Source organism: Labrus mixtus, chromosome 4, assembly GCF_963584025.1.
Source record: "Labrus mixtus chromosome 4, fLabMix1.1, whole genome shotgun sequence".
Classification (NCBI taxonomy): domain Eukaryota; kingdom Metazoa; phylum Chordata; class Actinopteri; order Labriformes; family Labridae; genus Labrus; species Labrus mixtus.
The window spans coordinates 27,112,730-27,128,759 of NC_083615.1; the positions used below are offsets into that span (position 1 = coordinate 27,112,730).

The following is a 16,030-nucleotide window of genomic DNA, read 5'->3' on the forward strand; positions in this document are numbered from 1 at the left end:
GATGGGTTTAAGACTGTATTGAAGTCTCCTCCAATAATTACCAGGGAGTCAGACATATTGTAGAGAGAGGTAAAAAATGTGTTAAAAAAAGAAAGATCAATATTATTTGGACTGTAGACAGATGCAATAGTAATGGGGGTGTTATTTATGGAGATGTTTATGATCATAAATCTTCCTTCAGGATCTGTTACTGTGCTGTTATGGATAAATGAGATTTTCTTATGTATTAATATGGCTACTCCTCTCTGCCTGGAGTTAAAATGGGCAGAGAATACTTTACTGAACTGTGGTGTTATTAATTTATGATGATCAGATTCAGATGTGTGTGTTTCCTGTAAGAAGCATATGTCTGGTTGTAATTTATTTATGTGGTTAAATACCTTGAGTCTTTTTGCCTGTGCACCAATTCCACGAATGTTCCAAGTAAGAAAGTTAAGTGAACTCATTGTGATAGAATGCAGGTGCCTATGATTATGTTTGTGTGCGAGTGTGTTGTGTGTGTTTTATTTGAGACTTGTGTGTAAGTGTGTGTATGTGTGTTAGTATTCCTCTCAGTGATCTGAAGATGAAAGGGGTTAATGTTGTTTGGAGTAAGGGTTTGGGGAATAGAGAGGGAAAGAAGGAGAAAGAACACAGCGTGTAGACAGAAAACAAACAAGCAAGATGTAAAAAACATTAAACACATAAATTCAAAGAAACTACAAAACCAAAGAGCAAAAGTGCGGGACATGGTGAAATTAAGGTGCATATCTTCAATTCAAGTCAGTGTCATTGTGGTGAAAGGGAGCGGGTACGGCGAGTGGAGTGATATTCAAAATAGCCAGGGGGTTATTGTTATGTCACGGTACAGTTGTCCATTAATGTAAAGTTTGTCGACTGAGAGTACTGCTTTTTTTCCTTCCTGTATGTTCTTTTTGCGGATGGGGAGTAGTGTTTTGCGCCTGTCCATTATTTCTCGGGGGAATTGATCGTTGATGCCAAAGTCCGTGCCTTTAAGATTTCGGCCGTGTCGTTGTACCTGTTGTTTTTGTTGGAAGTGTTCGAATTTGGCAATTATGAGTCGCGGGCGTTTGTTTGCGGGGTTCTTGGGTCCAATGCGGTGTGTACGGTGAAATGTAATGTCCTTCGCAGTGTCCGGGGATATTTTCAGATGGGTGGTCATGAAATCCTGTATTAACTGTTCGGGGTTGTCGTTGTGTTGTTCAGGTATACCAGAGAAGACTAGATTGTCTCTCATGCTGCGGGATTGAAGGTCGAGGATTGATTCTTTCATTTGTTTATTCTCTTTCGTGACTGATTCCAGCTGTGTTGTGAGTGAGGTGACAGAGTGTTGGAGGGATTTGTTATCTTTGGTGAGTGTGGTGAGTTGCGCCGTGAATTCGAGGCTGTCGCGGATGTGTTGGAATTCTTTGTGCAGAACCTCAACAAGAGCGATTCTCGCGTCAAGACCAGACAGACTGTTATTGATTGACATTAGGATCTCACTGACCTCAATGCAGCAGTGTTTTTCGGGAGAGTTGAGAAAGGAGTCGGACTGGCGGCTTCGTTTTTTGTCGGATTCGGTGGGATTGTTGTTGTCCATTTTGGGATTTTTATCGGTGTCGTTCATGCAGAGTCGGGTGAAGCATTCATCAATGTACTCCTCTAGATCCTCCAGGTCGTTCAATCGTGTAAATCCGGGTTTGGGGTGCAGAAAAAAAGTTTTGAGACAGAAGAGTAGTAAGAGCTGTGTTTTGGATCTAGCAGCGGGCTGCCATCTTGAGTCTCGCACCGGTCGTCAGATCTCGCGATCACAGACGCATCCCGCGATCATCACAGACATCTGCATGTTTCTAATAAGCTCCACGAGCAGAAACGTGCTCAAACTAGGATCAATATTGGAGATGCTTTTGAAAAATGGAGAGAGGTTAGAACACAGAAAGGTTTACAGACCGATGCAGAGCTGGATAAACACTGAAGCTTCAGTGTCCACCACATGGTGACCTGTGTGAGCATCGACTCTAGAGAGGAGGGGGGGGGGAGACAGCTCTCTACAATGTTTAGAATTTGGACCACAGTACCCAGTTGCAACTGATTTCGGCTACTTCTCTGTAGCGACCCGCAGTACGAAAGCTTAGTTGCCCTCCTGGTTGGCGGTTCCATATGTGTGTGATGTCATGTGTAAACTATGAATGACTCTGTCACATAGAGAACACACCACAATGAGAAACAAACATAATATATCTTGAAATACTCAAAAGCACATTTGAGCCATTAAGCAGAGGTTGTAAATCGGTTTGGCACACACAGGGACGCCTGGGTACACTGTATGCTAATCGCCCTGTAAAAGTACTCTGTAAGTACTTTTATAAACCTGAAGTTGGCAGCTCCACGGTTTTATTTGGACCTCACACTTTATGTGCACATTGGTGAAAGTACACTCAGTGGAATAAAGTAATGTGGGTGAAGTAGTGATCACTGTGAGCCGTATTCTTCTCTCTACACTTTATCCGTGCCCTGAAGTGCAGCTACACAACTGTGTCAAAGGTCTTTTTATGGCTTCTCTGTGCAGATAATCCCCCCTGAAGATACACGGAGCAGTGAGAGGGGAAACAGTTGGATTGTTGTTGTCTGATATTTATATGTTTGACAGTCTGTAGTGGGGTTTTGTTCCCAGCACTGCAGAGGAAAAGACGTGTATGACAGCCATTTGTGCTAATTATGTTTTCCGAGCACATATTTCATCTGCTGCTCACTGTTCCCTGTCCACACTTAACATACCCCCCTCCTCCTCCCCCCCCCCCCCCGCTTTAATTCTCTAAGACTGTGCCACCAGCTTGTCTATTACCTTCATTTAAAGCTTGGGGGGGAGAAATGAAATAATAGGAGTTTTATCAGCTATAAATCCAGTATTTCATTACTTAGAGCTCCGGAAATTAGCATGAAGGATATGAGCTGTTAATACCACATCTCCTGTCAGACCGATGAGTTTCTTGTCGTTTATCCTGAATCTTTTCATCCCAATTCCACTTCCTCTGTGTGTCACCCTGTCAGGGAAAGGTGGAGCACAGAGGTGGAGGCTCTGCGTGTTCAGCAGAGGAGTATTTCCCCGTCTTTTTGTTTCACATTAAAACAGCTTATGCTTTTCATTTAAAAAAAGAATCAAGGAAGTGAAAAGGCTCATTCAGACGTATAAAATGTCCTATCCAGGGCAAATTGAATTCATCATTCCTCAAATGTCTGGGATATTTTGGAGCCTCTGTCAGGCTTTGAAGTTCTGAGCTGTGCATAACACAAGACTCTGAACTTCTGCCAGCTGGTGATGATGTGCCTTGGTCAGAGATGAGATGGATCGTGTGAGGTCATGGGTGATGACAGCTCACCCCTGTAGCATTGGGGCAATTGCTCACTTCCTGGCCCTGTGTGTGCACTGATCTCTGGTGGCTGACTGTCCAAATATGTGTGTGTGTGTGTGTGTGTGTGTGTGTTTGTGTGTCTGGGTTGATGGGTGCACAGCTGCCCCGCTCCCTGGCATCATTGTGTCCTAACAGATGCTGTAGCATGTCTGTGTGAGTTTTGGGGAGACATTGGAGTTCTGGCAAAGTGGACACTGCAGATGCCTCTGATTGCACGCTGGATCAGGAAGGAAATTCCTCCAGGACGAGGACATAGGATCGTCAGCGAGAGCCTGCCTGGGCCAAGTTGGCTTGGTGTCCATGGAGAAACACAGGCAGGCTGTATCCACAGCGTCAACCCGAGGATCGTAGGCACACACACACACACACACACACACACACACACACACACACACACACACACACACACACACACACCCACACAGACACATCAGACCTGGATCCTGTCCAAACCTCTGGTGATGATTGTACACGGTGACTGCTGTTTATCTGCTGGCCGAGGTGATAATCTGCCCTCATGACTCCCCTGAGACTCTAAACCGTCTCTTGTGCATTAGTGTCACGGTTGGCCAGGGTCACAGGGGATGGAGGTATGGGGGGTTTGCAGAGTGGAAAACCGAGAGATTAGTTGTGGAAGCGAGGCCTCAGGGGAGGTTGACTACCTTGGGGTTTTTTTTTACAGCCTTCTGCAGCTCTCACTCCTTGGATGCAGTTGAGTGTGGGGATCGTTAGAACCTGTTTGCCAAGGACACTCTTTATGACACTATTGTTGAACTACAGTAAAAGTAAAATGTTTGGCTGACCTTCAGCTCTCATTAAATCGTCTGAATGTTTGTTTGCTTGCACAACTAGGGTGACTTAATCCCCTTTCACACATGCACTGCACTCCTGAAAATGTCTTTAAAAATGTTTGTTGGGGGTAGATGTGTGAATGCAGGGGGGGTGGGGGGGGGTTCATATCTGTTTACAGCAACCAACTATCTTCCTGGTAAAAAGTCTGTGTGATGTGTGAACACAGCAGCTATTAATCTGGAACATTCACAGTGTGCGAGTAATGTTGTTCATGTTGAGTGGAGTTTATCTGCTTTATAGTCTTATTTTTTTCTACTGTGGTAGGCCTATTTGCATTGTGGAAACATCCTTTTACATGTTGTGATATTCACAACATAACATTCACAATCAATCAATCAATCTTAATTTGTATAGCGCCAATTCATAAGAAATGTTACCTCTAGACACTTTACCAAAGAGCAGGTAAAAAGAGCTTACTCATTGTTATGTTGCGAAGAATTACAAAGTTGATACATCATCAGCACTTACCAACATTTATCAAAGTTACAGTGGCAAGAAAAACGTCCTTTTAAGAGGCAGAAGTTTGGGGCAAAACCAGATGATGAACAGTCTTCTACTGAATCTGCGCTGGGCTTGAAAAATGGGATAAAGGAAGATGCAGGAAGAAGGATAGGGACAAATGTTACACACATGGCCTCAGTGCTTAAAAGCCTAGTGCTGGCTGTAGGTAGAGTGGCATTTGGAGTTGGGACTGCTGTGCCTCTCAGTCAGGGAGTGTCAGTTGTGTTTTGGTTAAATTACTTTTTAATTTCATCTTTGTCATAATTACGTTTAAGTAATTGTAATAAATCCCTTTGTTTTGACTTTAGCCCCATAGGGTGGGTAAGGTGTTTCAGTGTTTTTATTGGGTCAATGTGAGGTTTGTTGTTAGGTGCACCCCTCACTTACTGTAAAATATTTCCACTGGTGAGAGCATCTTCAATCTGTGAAGTAGATGTATGAATCGCAATGCTGGATCATTTCCGGACCTGAAAGTCCTATATATTATCAGGAGTCTGAATGTGAATGGGGCTTCTGCAGATAAACCAGTAACCAGAAATTAAAAATGCTGAACAGGACCACATGATGAGATGTGGACACAGAGTTTATTAAAGGGATGTTTGGTTCCTCGCAGTTGGCACTAAATATGTGAATTTTAAAAAAAAAACAGTATAAGCAGCGCCAGCTTAAATTGCGTGGGATGAATTGGCATTTGACACTGAAATCCTGGCAGTGGGATGGCATTAGAGACAGCGCTGTGAACGTCATGCAGCTGCAGACTCACTCACACTGATGAATGGTTACATTTTCTCATCCACAGTTTGCAGGCCCACTCTGTTTGAGCGAAAACATGCGACTGGAGAACATTTAGTGTTGCTGAATTGATTGAATAAAACGGGTTATTTGATGAGTCCTCATGCACGTGTAATAAGCACATTGTGGGTATATATCTTTCATGTGCAGCAGACATGTGCTCCATCAAAAAAAAGAGATTCATAGATATGGACAATAACTCATTAAACAGCGTATTTACTGATATGACAACTTGTTCTATCTCTCTTAAAAAACTCATAACTCTTTCTCTTTTTGCATTCTGCATCCCTCCTCAGGATACATCTGTTTATTTAACTCCCACACATGAACTATCTCAGGCACTGATACCATGGAGAATTAAGGAAAAGAAAGAGCCGCCTCTAAGCAGGAATATTTATCTTACAAGATATCATTATGATCAACATAACTCTCACAGTTAATAAAAGTTTACAGCACGAGTCACTGACCCTGGCATATGTAGGTGCTAAACCCAGAAAGAGTATTTTACTTCCCCCTTAAAGGTACAGGCACACATAACACAACCAGCAATGTTCATTGTCTCAACACAGATATACAGTTACAAGGCTGGATTGTTTCAGGGCTATTGTATTGGATTGCCTGCCCTTAGTGTCAGAAAACAGGGATAATTGAAAGCATTTAGCACTTAAGTAGCTCTTTCTGTCTTGATGACAAAGCAGAACGTTGCTGCAGGGTGTACAGGCCGCTCTTAATGTTCCCAGATTAGTTTTCCTTTCTTTGCCCAATGGGAAGCTAATCGTCGATAATCACAGGGAGCCTGCCTCAGGGCCTTCATACAGTATCTCCCTCTTCCTTCTGCCACATGTTTCCCAATGAGATAGCCATCACAGGCGCTACAGATCCTGCCGAGAACTTCACCTTTGAGGCAGATTTGAAGCGAGGCGTTATCCTATCACCAAAAGGTTTCTGTTCTTTTTTTTTTTACGAGGGAAACGAGTTTGAAATAAAGCTGTGAAATGTTTTCAGTTTATTTGTCAAGCCAGTTAACCATAAAAATCTCTGTTCAATTAAGTTTTATTTCCCGTTCTTGTTTGTGTCTCGTGTCTTTGTGGGAGTCTTGCTTGACAAGCTTTTAATTGGCTCATTTTATTTCTAATCTTGCTGCTACAGCCTCATCCATCTCCACTTCTCTGCTGTCTGAAGGAATCCTGCCGAGCCTCAAACATGCAGTATATACACAAACATGCACGCAACCTCACACATAGAAAAAGGCCAACCTTATTTATATGGCTTTAACCAGCTGCATCACAAACACAACGAGTTGTAAATTGCTGAAGGACTGTTGCGTAGCTGCAGTGGTGATGTGCCCACCCGTGGCATTGTGTGTTCAAGTGTTAGGCTCTTACAGATAAATGATGCTGTGTGAGCTGACAGCCGGGGCTGATGAGATGGAGCAGAGCTGTCATAACTCTTCCTCAACAGCATATAATGAACCTTGTCCCACAGCTGACCCCTGAACCCTTTCTTAACAGCCACTACAAGTGTGTGTGTGTGTGTGTGTGTGTGTGTGTGTGTGTGTGTGTGTGTGTGTGTGTGTGTGTGTGTGTGTGTGTGTGTGTGTGTGTGTGTGTGTGTGTGTGTGTGTGTGTGTGTGTGTGTGTGCCTTTGCGTTCAAGTAGAAATACAGTAGAAAGTAAAGAGCAGAGGCGTATACTGGCCTCTAAATTGTCTATCAAAGGATGTGACTGAAGGGAACATAATGACCTCTTGAAGCAGGTGATTGCTGCATTCAGATGTGAAAACAGAATTGAATTTAAAGGCGAGCTGAATAACTTCTCCATTATTACTTTCACCTTGATAGCCTGAACTCGTTTCCTTTCTGTTCTGTTTCAAAATAGAGTCTGTGCTCGCCACCGTACTGTAGGTATGCCGGCAGCTTTTTTTTTTTTTTTCCTCCCACTTTCAATGGAGAAAGTAATTGCATGTTTAAAGCTGTCCATTGAATCCCGTCCCGCCTGTTATGATTCAGCTTCTGCCGGAACCTCCAGGCGCGTATCTCATCACTCAGCATGGCCACACAGTCTGGCTCCGTTCCACAGCCTATACAGTAGCTCCCTTGCAGCCCCCCCCCCCAGACTGAATTTCCACTCACATCAGCCTGCAATCAGAGCTCGGTCAAGTCGCCCACTGTCTTGACTTACACTTGAAATTCACTGTGATAAGTACCTGTGCCTTACTGATGCAGATTTCTGAGGCTGGCAGCCTTACAGGGCAGGAAGTGAAGAGAGAGTAAAGAAAAGCATTGGCAAAGTTAAGCTGTCTGCCTCAGTCTGAGATCCCCCCCTGTTTCCCGTTTTTCATTTTCACATCCCAGTGGTGCCAGAACAGCAGTGTGTGTGTGTGTGTGTGTGTGTGTGAGAGAGAGAGAGAGACCGTGTGTGTTTGTGGCAAAGCTGAGCACGTGCTTGTGCACTCTATGGAAGGGGATCTGTTTTTGGACCATTTCCAGCATTCCTGGGCACAGGCGTCATGTCCTTAATGCCATATATTGCACCGAGCGATGGCGTGAAGAGGCTGAACTGGATGAGTCCCAACGACAGTGCAAAGAGACGGGGGTCGAGAGTCCGATCTTAGCAATGCAGCTGTCGAGGATTTGGAAAGTAAAGTTTTCTCCCCTTCGGCGCTGTAGAGCCGGATTAAGCAGGACAGCGGTTACTGTGGGGATGCTTTTCCCGAGAAATCTTGTCATGTGCGAGGAAGTGTTGGTGCAAAGAGATAGATGTGAGCGGACAGATATGGAGGGACAGCTGTTGGGTGCAAATGTCCCGTGGTGGAAAAGAGAGACGGGAGAGGGAAGGCGGGGGAAGGTATGCGGAGTCATTTATATAGATGATGGTCTTTTGAATTACCCTCAGCGCTGTGTTAGCACAGCAGAGTCAGCAGAATGGTAACTGCAGTACACAGTTTATTCTTACGACTTCCAAACATGCGGGGGCGCCGAGGCAGAGACGTGCAGTTGAACCTCAAGGCTTAGCCGAGGAACAATCAATAGCCTGTCAGCTCCGTAAACTAAAGGAGTGATCACTTCATTTTACCCGGATGTGCTCCGTTCCACATCCTGCCATTTCTATTTTGTGGCGTCCTGCCCAAACTGCACATGGAACAGAGATAACGCTTTTTTTTTTTTTGTGTCTAATCGTGTTCATAATCCTTGCAGGGCGTTAAACCCAGGGTGGCAGGATTCATGGAGGCACGCTCACAAACACAACACTTCGCACTCATTTCAGTGAATGCTCTAACGGCATCCATTCTGCGAGAATCATAGAAGTCAGTCGATACAATGAGTCTGCAGCTTATCCTGGACTGATAGTTTCTTTGAATTATGTCCAATTACTTCACCTTTACACTCTTAATAAATTCCCGTCTGTTTTTACATTTAATGTTGGTTGTTATAACTTTTTAAGAGTTTGCAGTTGCTCCTCTCTGCTTGTCCGGCAGTGCTGCGTTTAGGGGACACTCGTTCTCCTCAGTTAGAGGAAAGCCAGCCGCTCTCAGCTGACTGGCCTCTGTGTGCCAGCGCTGGCAGACAGCGCCTCATTCACAGCTGTGTGAGCTCTGTGTGCGCCACAGCTGCCGGGCTCCGCTCCCATGAGACAAATGATACCCTATTACCACACACAGCACAGCGGCGGCTTTTCAACGCCTCCCCTCCCCCGCTTTCTTATTAAAACAAGTTTATTTGTTCCGAGGTCCCACATAGCGTATACTTCCAGTCTTTAAGAAAAAAGCTTTGAGAGCTCAAGTGTTCCCCTGAGTTTGAAACTAGATTTTCTACATTCTTGATTCGTCTCGGCCTCGAGAAAAGTGGCGTGTGTGTCGAAAGCCAAGGTCAGCTCTCCTCTCTCGTCGGATCTTGAGGAATCGTGTTTGAATGCTAACATGCAAACACCCACAAAGCTGTGAGAAGTCTCTGTGTCCACAGAGTATAACAGAATGTCATGTATGTGTCTCATGATGGCACACATGAGAGCAGTGACTGGAACACACATGCTCCACATGCTGTATGCAGACTCAAACAGGGTGAAGGGCCACAGATGGTAAATATAGCTCATAGGGAGTGATGATCACATCTCCAGCTAAATGACAGTCTGTTTATAGCTACAGGAACATGACTTACTCTGCAGCATGATGCCTGATGACTAGAAACCAACATCTATCTCCTCAGTGTGACTTACTCAGGAAATATTGCTCCGGGGTTTTATTTTTGCTAAATACACGCTGACAGCCGCTCTGTTTTTCCCCGTCCAGTGTTTAAGAGTTGGCAGTCCAGTTGGCTGTCCGCAACCCCCCCCCCCCAGGAACATGAAGCTCGTAATGATGCTGCGTAATTATATTTGTCTTGTTACACAGTGCGTCAATGGAGCTCTAATTAATTCTGCCTGCTAATGGGAGGAACAAACTGTCTCGTTTTTCGCCCGCTGTGTCACTCTTTGGTGTGTTCAGCTTTCATTCTGAACAGCGGTTGGTGCGTTCTCGCTCTATTGATCACTCCATTCTTTTTTTTTTATTGGCTGTCTTCTTGTTATCTCTCTGTCTCCTTATTTTCCATCAGTCCTCGCTGTCTGACACACTCATACACAAACACAATGCTCATTCTGCTCTCTGTACTCACCTCCCATCTGTTCCTGTTTCACTTCCAGCCGCACACAGCCTTTCACTCCTGCCTGACCTCAGGTGTGTGATGAGGTACCTTTTGATAGAAATTGAAAACCCACAGCAATTGCATTCTGTCTTGTCCTCTCCTTTAGATCCTTTATACAACAAATGTGTTTATAAAGAAAGAGAAGCATTTCTGTTCTGTTTTGACTTTCACTTACTGAGCTCTGTACAGGATACATCATGTGTACGCTCCACTCTCTATCAATCAAACTCTCAAGAATCAATCCTTGTGCTTGAATGAACATTGACTTTGAATGTCTCCCAGCCTGAACCCTCTCCTGTTCCTGCATAAACATTTCATCCCCTCTCAGAACCCGGAAAGATAATCCGTTATCAGACTGTGCAGAAAGCGAAGGCATACCAAACTATCCTGCGCTATCCTTGAGGAGAACATGACATTGTCACACAGGAATAGCATCTTTGGCACTGGCAAATGCTGTCGCCCTTCAGTGAGATTATGCAACAGGCCCTACAACACAGAGAGAGAAACTTTAGCCTACCATTCCTCACAGTAAAATGGAAATGAAGCAGCGGCTGTGCCCTCGTAAGTCATCCTGTGGGGAGAAAAGTGACCCCTCTTGTACGAGATTGAGGCGCTAAATCAGCCTGCAGACACCTCCTGCTCCCGCTCATCTTGAGGTGCTCCTGGAGAAACATCACTCATGCTGGGGAGCAAGTGCAGAGCTTTGATATTCTGTGTACCTTACCTTGGCTTTGCAGCGCTTTGTACCCTGTGTGTGTTTTTTTTTTTTTTTGCACGTCTGTGTGTTTGATCTCAGCAGAGTGCTTCACAAAGACAGCACTGAAAAATAAAGAAAGAGAAATTCATATGTGCTCTGCTACAAACACAAAATGGACAAGAAGATTCCCTTTCAAAACAATTCTGTTCGTTTCAACATGCTGACCGCTGCTCATGTTGTGGTGTGGCGCTCTGCTGCATGGACCAAGGTCACACTCTCACGGCTTTATGTCTCGGGTGAAATTCAGACCAGCTGGCCCGCCATTCTGTGAAATCACCGGGAGACATCTTTAGCGTACTGCTGTGTTACCTGCTGTAAGCACACTCTGCCCCAGGTTGCTTTTGCGTACACTCTTCAAATTTTAATAAACAACCCTGGGCCTGGGATTTTATATTGCTGTTTCATGGTTGGAATAAGCTCGTTTCTCAAGGACATTATAATTCATGACATTGGGTGCAGGGGATGTAGTGAATGAAGGCCAGCGGGATCATTCTTTCTTGTTGTCAGATTTATTAAATGAATAAATCTAAGAAAGATAACTCAATTGGTTTCAATGACAGTAAAAAAAAAAATTTACTCACTGTTTTTTTTGCAGATTTTTCCCTGCAAAACCCAGCCGGCAGACGGCCTCTCCTCCTACTTCTTGCCTTTTTGCAAAAGGTAAGATTTTTTGCTTTAACCTTACAAACTCCTCTTCACCTGCTGTGACAATCTGTTAACATTACTGAGAAAGTGTAACTGCAACCAGGTAATTACCCAGAAGTAATGGCTGGCACTCCTCCTCAAACAGCTCCTGTGTTTATTCAAGAAGCCTCCTCGGATACAGAAGCCCTTCAGCTCATATTCAAATCGGGCTTTAATTTCAGCCCACACTCTTCCAGCTTGCTTTTCCTCCCTGTGCAGAGATGATTAAGATAATGATGCAGCATGGCAGATGATCTTGTCCAGATTGCAGTAGAATTTCGTTGACGTGAGGGAGAATTCATCTCCCTGAATGTGTGAAGTGGCCACACTGCTAACCACCACGCTGCTCGCTATACCTGCGCTTCAAAGAGAAGCCGAGTTTAAAGGGGCTAACTAAAATTAGCCGGGTAACAGATAACCTGTACCTTGAGATCAAAGCGGGGCTGAAGCGCCAAGGCTCTTCGACGGCGCCTGTGGTGACAGAGCCACTGGAAGGAGGAATGCAGAGCGACAGAGGCACAGAGATGGGCAGAGAGAGAGAGAGAGAGAGAGAGAGGCTGTGATGCTATTCATGAGAGGGGATGAGTGTTCATGAGGCCCCACATGGAGGTGTAAAGTTCCACAGCAGGAGATTATTCACGTGGGTGTTGGATTGAAGTGGGTCAAGGTTTTGTGTGTTGCACTTGATGCTCTCGCTACCCATAGAGCATCTCAGAAACCTAAGCGTCCCCGCAAAGGGATTTACGGTCCAGTCAGCAAGGTGTTTGATCACTTTATCCATGTGCACATGTGAGAAGGACAGATAGCTCGATTCCAATATAACACTACGCTGTGTGTTATGTTGCAAACCTTGAAGTCAGGAAGAGTTTCTGTCGGCAGAAAAGTGAGGTTTATTTTTCTCAGAAATACAAGAAGTCCCACGTCGAGAGCGAAATCAAGAACGTTTGTTGAATCAGTTAGATCTGTGGACTCATTCTTCAAACTCCCCTTGGTAGTAGAAGTGCCACGCAGGAATGTATGTATTTATAACACCCCTGTAGAAGACGCACTTTGAATAACTCTTCTTTCATCTATAAAGTAGGCTGCATGGTACATACAGGTGCAGAAAATCCACCAGTATAAAATGCTGAGATATGCGCCATCACCGCAAATGCCACCATTATACATCGCACACGACCTAATACGAAAGTCTGCCCCCATTCATTGTGTATTGCAAAATGGATGGGGCTACATTGTTATTTTTTTTAAGATTTATTGATGTGTTTTTTGAAGCCTTTATTGGAGAGACAGGACATAAATCAGATAGAGAGAGAGAGTGGGGGATGATCACCCACTTCCTTTCTCCTTTATTTGTTTGTCTCTTGTTGTCTCCCATTACGAAAGGAGCCCTCAATTAAAGACAACAGGTGACCAGCGGAGGCGGGCAGTGGATCTATCGCTTTAGTTTGAGAGAGCTCATCTTTTGTATCGGTAGGTAGCAGGATTGCAAACACCTCATACCGAAAATAGAAGGTTCTGAAAGAGATGCACTGAAACTGCACGTTGCAGACTTTGCTGAACACAATAGGAATCATCAGAAGACGGTTTGAACCCTATTTTTCTGTCTAGGACAACCCACCCCCATCCCCCCACCCCAAAAAAACTCTGTTTATATACACAGGATGATGATGATGATGATGATATTCAGGATGGTTTGGATGCTGATTAGAACTCTCAAGAACAGCTGTCGATGTTGTGCACTTCCTGTCAGCACCTGTGTGTCCAATCAGACTTAAAGATGTTCCTTTACTCTTCCTGACGTTGTTTCGTCCTCTCTACATCCTCGCTTGTGTTGTTCTTACTCTCTGATGTGTGTCGCTTTTGGAGCTTTAATTTCAGCTATCCTTCATAATAACAGATTCTTTCTTTTGCATACTGATACACCTTTTTTTTCTTCTTCCAACCATCTGTCTTTGACTTAAAGCCTTCTCTTTACACATCCTCCAGCGTCAGCAGTGACTCGAGGTGTTCAGGTGTGTCTACAGCTGCTGGGTCGATTATAGTACACTTTTATTTTCACAAATTAGTTGAGCTATACCCCACGATCGTTTCACTTTGTTTACGCTTTGGCAACTTCACCCGTGGTACCACCTGGATTATAAGTGCTCCTGTTTTGGCAGTCACTGCTCACACATAAAAAAAGCTTTTCTTACATCTGCTCCTTGGTTTCTGTATTCTCCTATTCTCTCAATGAAGCACTCCTATACGCTTGTAGTCCATTGTTTACTTCTCCCAGGTTTTACATGTTCCTCCTGTTCCTGCTGCCTTTCACATCCCGCCACCAGATGACCTTGGACTTCTCCTTCTTTCCCCCATCTGCACACTTTAACAATGTTTTTAACAGCCCTTTAGTTTCCTGACATCCCCTGCCCACCTGCCCACCTGCTCACCCCCCTCTTCAGTTTCACTCCATAAATACTGGACCCTTTTCTGACTTTAGTTGCCAGTTTATACTTGTTAATTTGCTTTGGGCCGTTAAACACTTCATTCTGCGTACTAACCCAAATGTTAGCGTACCGTTAGCAACACACTAACCTATAGATCATGTGACTGTGTTTGGGTCCTTCCCTTCTACCCGCAATATCAACCCTAACAACTATACAGAAATAAAAAAGATAATAAATACAGTGCCATGCATTTTGAATAACAGATAAGCTACTAAGTAAAAGTGAAGATGATGCAAAGTGATCTGATTTCTTTTCCTTGTAATATAACAACAGTGACAAAAGAGGACGTTGAGACTGACGGAGAATCATGGGTCTCCTTTTAAACCAAGATGAAAAAAAAAAGAACTGTAATCAAGACGACCGGGCGAAAACCGACCTGAGGAAGAGATTATGTTTAACAAAGATTTAATGTATCTGAGTATAATGTCCATCACGTTTTCGTCACAGCAGCACATACAGCATCAGTAGGGCAACTTTCAACATTGGATGTTTCCATGGCAGCGGTAAACATGTCATGTCTGTCTTGACGACCTCCACGACAAGACACGTTCCGTTTCAATTATAGAATGAAGGACTTCTCTGGCTTTGATCACTGATGGAAATATTATTTTCTATTCTTTTATCATGTTTTTTTATTGGACATTTGTTGTGTATGATATGTAAGATAAGTCTGAGTCTGAATCTGAAGAGGAAGCCGACTAATATGGCCACTAATTAAAGTTTTAAAATAAAAAAATACAAGCGTACAAATAAATACGACAATATAAGACTTTGCTTCAGTTTGTAAGTGAATGTTTTGCAGCTGCTAAAGGCGTCTAAACTCTGTTAAGACTTCAGAGATTTGAAGTTAATTTTATTTCACTCAACTGTTTTATTCACGATCGAGTGTATTTGTCCTCTAAGGATCGATATCCTGTTAAATGTGCCATCCTCTTATTGATTTCCTGCTTTAATTAAACAGAGCAGATCAGAGAGACACTCTGGTCCAAGTTCTAACAACATCTGTCATGAAGTCAGTCGACTTGTTTAAATGTTTAAATAAAGCAAGTGTGATAACACCTAGTCCACATTTTTCAAAGCTTTAAGAAAGATCTCTCTTGTGCAAAAATGATGAAAGTTAGTATTCTGATGGTCCGTAATATTTTAATAAAAGATTCACTCCAGAGGACAATAGAGAGATAATGTCAGCGTCCTCAATGTTTGCAGTAAATCCTGCTGGAGCAGCGTTATGTTTTCAGTTGTCTGATGTTTACAGTGCCGCCGCGGCTTCGACGTCTGCAGCTTTACCGGCTTTAGTCACATCTTTTTTTACGGCTGTCAGAGATTGGATCTGTACCTAGATGTCTGAAACCTGCTGTATCCTGTCCGTCTTTCTTCTCACCGTGGAAGCTTCTGGAAAAGTTTCTGTGCTGCAGAAAAGTACACGGCCAAAGTGAGAGCGGGAGAGTGCGTGTGCTCGGTGGGATTAAAAGTGCAATTACACTTAAAGAAAACAGAACAAAGCACTTGTAATCAGTGTTGTTCAGCTTATGTGATGCTGATGTTGATGATGTTGAAATGCATGTGACTTAATGATCTGCCCTTCAACCTGCACATCATTTAATTTTATTGGCTGTCAAGGACACACCCACACACAAGTGTCTCACAACCCTTCAGCCCTTGGTAACAGCTCCTCTGGGCCTCTCTGACCAGCAGTGACAGCGCAGTATGAGGGAGGTTAACACACTAGGCAGTAGGTAGGTGTGTGTGTGTGTGTGGGGGGGGGTTATTGACACACCTCCTGTTCGGATCGCTGAAAGATACTGACTGAGTATATTCAACCAGTGAAGCATTTACATATTTATTTCCCTGGCTGACCCCGCACCACATGCACTGACGGCCT

General features: G+C 44.0%; 1 protein-coding gene across 1 annotated transcript in view; it reads left to right on the forward strand.

Annotated features, from left to right (window-relative positions):
• Positions 1-16,030, forward strand: part of LOC132973325 (tetraspanin-9-like) — a 235,233-nt gene that overhangs the window by 62,164 nt on the left and 157,039 nt on the right. The window contains exon 3 of the mRNA XM_061036748.1: positions 11,574-11,638. The gene's annotated coding sequence lies outside the window, so the exon portion shown is untranslated. The remainder of the gene's footprint in view (positions 1-11,573; positions 11,639-16,030) is intronic.